Here is a 6,050-nt window from a genome sequence, read left to right as displayed (position 1 = left end):
CCAACCCGTGAACACCCCTAGTGATAAGTGTCCATTTGAATGAAGGAGTTTTGGGTTTGAACCCCAAATAACACAATATTTTTTTATTTTATTTTGACAACCGCACACCATTATTCTTGGGCACCCTTAGTAAAATTTCAGGCTCAGTCACGAGGGATGGCAATGGCGCAGTGCGAGGTGGGGGTTGAACTTAACCCGCAAATTTTTTAATCCCCCCCACCCCGCCCCGCATAACTATTTTTTTCATTTTCAACCCGCCCCATCCCGCCCCGCATAATATTTTTAATATTTTCTTTTTCTAGTTAAGTTTGATACTAAATATAAAATTCATAACAATAATTTTTTTTTTCATTAAGTTGTATTAATTTAATAGGATAGTTAAAAATTTATTTTTTAGGGGTCAATTGAAAAACATGTAAGAAATTGTATTATTTTTTATTGACCCATTTTCATATACTATCTCAAATATTTTAGTTGATTTATATAAATTATCTTAATAAATAATGTTCTATCACTCTTATAAGATGTAAAAAGTTAAAATTAAATTTGAACCCATATAAAATCACATATACCCGCAACCCACTCCGCCCTGCATTAATTTTTAGAAAACTCACTTCAACCCGCCTCGCATCCCACCCGCCCCGGACAACCTTAAACCTACCCCATCCCACATAACCTTAAATACACCCCACCCCACCTCATTGCCATCCCTATCCGCTACTGGAGCCTACGGTAGTGAGAGATGCACAAAACTTTCATATCTTGGAGGAGACTCTTTGCCTCTAAGATAGGAATTCAAACCATATGTAATATTCATGCTCAATGCTTCTACTATTTTCTTTATACCATTATTATGTCTATCTCAAGTTCAAAGACCACTGCATTTGAAATTATATAAATTTCATAGTGTTAAGTGCTAATTATTTTATGTTCTTACTCTTTTCTAAATTACAAGAAATCCTTAAAATTAAAGGACTCCGGATACATATAGCAGACATGCGCGTGAATACATAAGTCGCGATACATTGCTATTCAGGAAACCTACGGATAGATAGCTCACATATATATCCGAGAGGGGATAAGGATGTATTCGAGAGGGGTGAGATGTATCCAAGATGATAAAAATATATCCAAGAGGGGATAGAGATGTATCCGAGAAAGAATTTTTGTAATTTTTTTAGATGGTAAGAAATTTTAGAGATTATGATAAAATAAGATGTATAATTAGGTAAACCGAAATTTTATTACACGAACACATTGTTTACTAATCAAGCATGCACTAATTAATTCCTTCATTTTAAATCATATATTTTTTTATTTTATTTTTTTGTGATCATGAGATAGGAGTTTGACTCAATGGTAGTAACAATGAAAAGTGAAATCTCCATGGACTTTTAGTTGGGTAGGTATATTATGTGCATCAAAAGATTTTATGTTAAAATACAATGGCATAAATGAAGCTTTGTTGCAATGATAATAACATAGATGAGATTGACTTTTAACGGAGGTCATAGTTCATAGATGATCAATTTCAAATAGTTTGATAATATAGTTGAGCTTTTTTTCTTTAATTTATATTTCTTTCATTTCTATTTGTTTGTCTGATTTGGAATTTAAGATTGTAAAGAGTATTTTTGAATTTTGTGATTTCAAATCAAAGATGTTGAATAATATATATACCAAAATTTCCTTTAATTTTGTGGTCTTAAACACGTCAAATGAAATGTTAAAATTAAATGATTGTCAAAAACAAAAAGAAAACATTCTTTTTTGAAATAGACTGAAAAGAATACATACGAACAAATTGAAATAGACGGATTGGTTGCATTTTTTATCTGAGGAGATGAATGAAAAAAACTCTTAAAAATAGCACGTAGATTTGAATGAGACTTGCCGAGGAGGATTCATAGTTTTGATTTCTAGTTCACATGAGCTCAATATCTTTTTTCCAAAATTTTCACAATTTTTCTCTAGTACTTATATATATATATATATATATGCGAATGCGGTCATTATTATATATACCACTTTTATTCTAAAGGATGGAATATAAAACACTCTATTCACTCGTATGTGAGGACATCTTACCTCTCTCTCCCTCAAAAGGGATATATTTAAAAAAAGGTTTTAATTTAAGTTCAATTCATTTTAAAAGGTTATTTGACATAGTATATTAGAAAAAATAATGTATATATATTAATTTTGTGTATTATTACTATCTTGTTTGATACATTTTGTATTAAAGTATGTATTTCTAATTATACATAGAAATTCATGATATTAGTAATGCAAAGGGGTTTAATGCATGGATTAACATGATTAAAGACGCATGTGTAACGACATGTTCCCGTCATTATAGAAAAACCAACAGAGGAGAATTTGGGGCTGGAAATTTTTTTCGCAGTATTTGGATTTTCCCAACCTCGTCCGAATTTGGACGAAATCAGAGTCATTGAGGCGTAGGGAAATCTGGTAACAATCGGGTGAATCATTTATGATTTTGATTACATGAGTAGTTAGATAGCTCGTTAAGAAATCTGTACGACTTTACGAAATTGAATTCGGGCGAGTAGAAATCCCGGAATCGACCTTAGTGTAAAGGGTATTTTACTGAGCGTCGTGGGTTAGAGGTGTGTTGTGAAATGAGAATTTTCAAATTCTTGAAATAACTCTCTATCTCGAAAATGCTGCTTTGGCGGGGGTTTTTGCCACTTTGGCGTCGCCGCTGTGGCGGGGTGGTGGCCGCTGTGGTGGGCCCGACGCGAATTAAAGTCGTTAATAAACCCTAAACGAGCTCATTATGCACTTTTCGACTTTTTGAGCTAAGGAACGACCCCCAGGCGACTCCTACTCATTTTTCATCATTCTTGAGCCTAAAGGTAAGTTTTTCATTCCCCGAATTCATTTTTTAATCCGTAGAACGTAATAGAATGGGTGAATATTGATGGAGGAAGGTTTTGTTATAGATTCTATGGTGGAAACAACCCTAATTTGGATAATTGGGATCATAGGTTTGATATAGGGTTCATAGAATTGTTAGTAATCCAGGTAATTAATGATTGTTTATTGATTCTCGTATTATATTGATTGTTTGTAGATCAAGAACAAGCGGAACGAATCCGGAAAGGGAAGGATCAAGTTTCTTAGGGTTTCAATCTTGTTTCGAGGTAGGTGATGGTTATGATTCTATGATTGTGTGATGTATGCTTGTTCTTGCTTCATTATGACACTTGTATATGTATGAATGTTGCAATGTTGATCACACTTGTTGTAAATGAGATAGAGAATTAATGAATGCCATGAAATCATGACTTAAATGTATGACCTTGATGATATACTTGTGATTGTGATTGTGGTGTGTGAATGGGATCGGTTGCCACGTTTCGGCATAACTAACTTGGATCGATTGCCACGTTCCGGCATAAGAATGGGATCGGTTGCCACTTTTCGGCATAAATATGGGATCGGTTGCCACGTTCCGGCATGCTAACTGTTTGGGTTTGGGTTCCATGAGAGGACCAATGATTTGATATAAAATGTGAAGTTGTAAGTTGTTCGTAAATATTGATAATATTGTATATGTTGATATATATGCATGTGATTATATTGTTGACTTGACTTGTTTATGTTGCACTAGTGGGATAGCCGCGTGATCCTACCAGTACACTGTGGTTGTATACTGATACTGCACTTGCTCTTCTTTTTTTTTTGAGTATAGGGCATTATCAAGCGGCTACCGACAGACCTCGCTTAGAAGATTAGTGATTGTCACTTCGAATTCAAGGGTGAGCCAATTCTTCCGGGCTGCCATGGGATTCTCTTTCGTCTATGTCCACCATTTCCGGACTTAGACATTTGTTTTAGTTAGTTCATTAGTATGGGGTTGATCCCTTCTTCTTTAGACTTGGATCATTGTTAGATGTTTTGGTATATTGACTTTCAGGTTCTAGGTTATTCTTCCGCATTGTTTAGTTATTGTTAGACTTTTGTTGGAGTTTATGCGAACTCCATATTTATTTCCATAAGTGTTTGACTTAAATGCTTTAGTTTTTGCTTTAGTTGCTTGTTTTGGATTGTAGTAGTGGTTCTCCCACCGGAGTGTTAGTGTGGGTATCAATCACGACAATCTGGATCGTGTAGCATGTATTTGACCTTCAAAATCTTTTTCACCATATTTGTGAAGGGTATTTATGTAGAGACATATTTTTTTTCTTAATACTATAAATATGGTGCATATGTCCTTAATCAATGAAGAACTCTGAGATGTTGATAAAGAAGAAGAAGAAGAAGAGTAATTGAAAATTTTTAATACACTAAATTAAGTTTAACCAAATGTAGTTGGTTGTTACAATTAACTATTTACTTTCTAACAGACCGTGTAAAAATACTCTTGTACACTATTTTTTTAGAGTTCGGAGTCAAAAGGTTAACTTTTTTCTTTCAAAAAACCAAAACAGCATATCAAAATTATTTTTAACCAAAATGGTAAAATCGCTCTGTGAGGAGCGATTTCCTTCTAACAAAATTGACTCTGTTTTTTTCCGAAAAAAATTTCAATTAAAATCGCTGCCCAGCAGCGATTTTGTCAAAAATAAAATAAAATAAAATAAAATCGCTGCTCCCGCAGCGTTTTTATCAAAAATATATATATATATATCAAATGTTGAAATCGCTGCTACAGCAGCGAGATTATCAATTCTTTCTTTAAAAAAATGATTTCTTAAAAAAAAATTAGTGTGGTTAATTACATTGGTTAAAATAAAATAAAAAATTGTGAGGTTAAATATTAAAAATGACAAAGTAAAAATCAAACACCCAATTAATTCTTAGCAAAATACAAAATCACACTGCCGCATGAAACAATTAATATTAGTATATAATTAACCACCGACAATGTAATTAGAAAGTAGACCAATTTTTACTTGAACATTATTGAGCATTATCAAAAAGGATTTTCCATATTAGAACGAGACCAATGTAATTAACCACAAGAACTTATTAATTTTTTTAGGAAATCGCTGATGGAGCAGCGATTTCAGTTTTTTTTTTTTTAAATATAAACAATTCGATAAAAACGCTACTGGATCAGCGATATCAATTTTTTTAACAGAATAGCATCGTCAATTTTGTCAGAAGGAAATCGCTTCGTCAGGAGCGATTTTGCCCTTTTAGTTAAAAATAAATTTGATATGCTGTTTTGATTTTTTGTAAGAAAAAAATTGCCCTTTTGGCTTCGGACTCTATTTTTTTATATGGTACTATATTAGATTAACTTGATAATTTTTATTTTCGGAACATCCAAAGTACCAAAGTTACTAAATATGCAAATCACTAATTCATGAACTATGGTCTATGTTATTTCCTTCGTTTAAAAAAGATTGACTTGCTTTCTTTTTTAGTCTGTTTAAAAAAGAATGATTTTTTTTTTTGTAATACTTTAATTTCATTTTTTCACATGGCATGTTTAAGGCCACAATATTAAAGGACATTTTAATACATTTGACATAATTTTAATTTAGGACCACAAAATTGAATTTTTTTTTTTTTTCTTAAACTCCTTGCCAAGTCAAATTACTAGACCATTTTTTTAAAAACGGAGAGAGTATATACTTTGTCTGTTGGTTCATGAGCAGATATACAACAAATTTCTAATATAGTTATTTTTGTTGTTGAAGATCTGTTCTGCACCAAATTGTCTCATGATGTTTTGGAATGCATGGTTTAATATTGTAGACAAGAAAATGGGATCATAGAATTTCCATAAAATTTTAGTGTGCAAATGAAAAAAAGAGACATGAAGGCGGTGTGCTTGGTATATAAGAAAATACTTTTAGAAAAATAAGTGAGCATTTTATTTATTTTCTTGTGTTCAGTATGCAAGTAGAAAATATTATCTTAAAAGCATTTTTATAAAATCTAGATAAATACTATTAGAGGTGAAGATAAAGGATAATTTTCATTGAGATTTTTGATAAAAAAAAATATCAAATTTGAGGTGATCTGGAGACCTGAGAGCATGCACAGTTCTGGTTTACTGAAAATGGTGCTTG

Source organism: Solanum stenotomum, chromosome 10, assembly GCF_019186545.1.
Source record: "Solanum stenotomum isolate F172 chromosome 10, ASM1918654v1, whole genome shotgun sequence".
Lineage (NCBI taxonomy): Eukaryota > Viridiplantae > Streptophyta > Magnoliopsida > Solanales > Solanaceae > Solanum > Solanum stenotomum.
Note: the sequence above shows the minus strand (reverse complement) of the source record.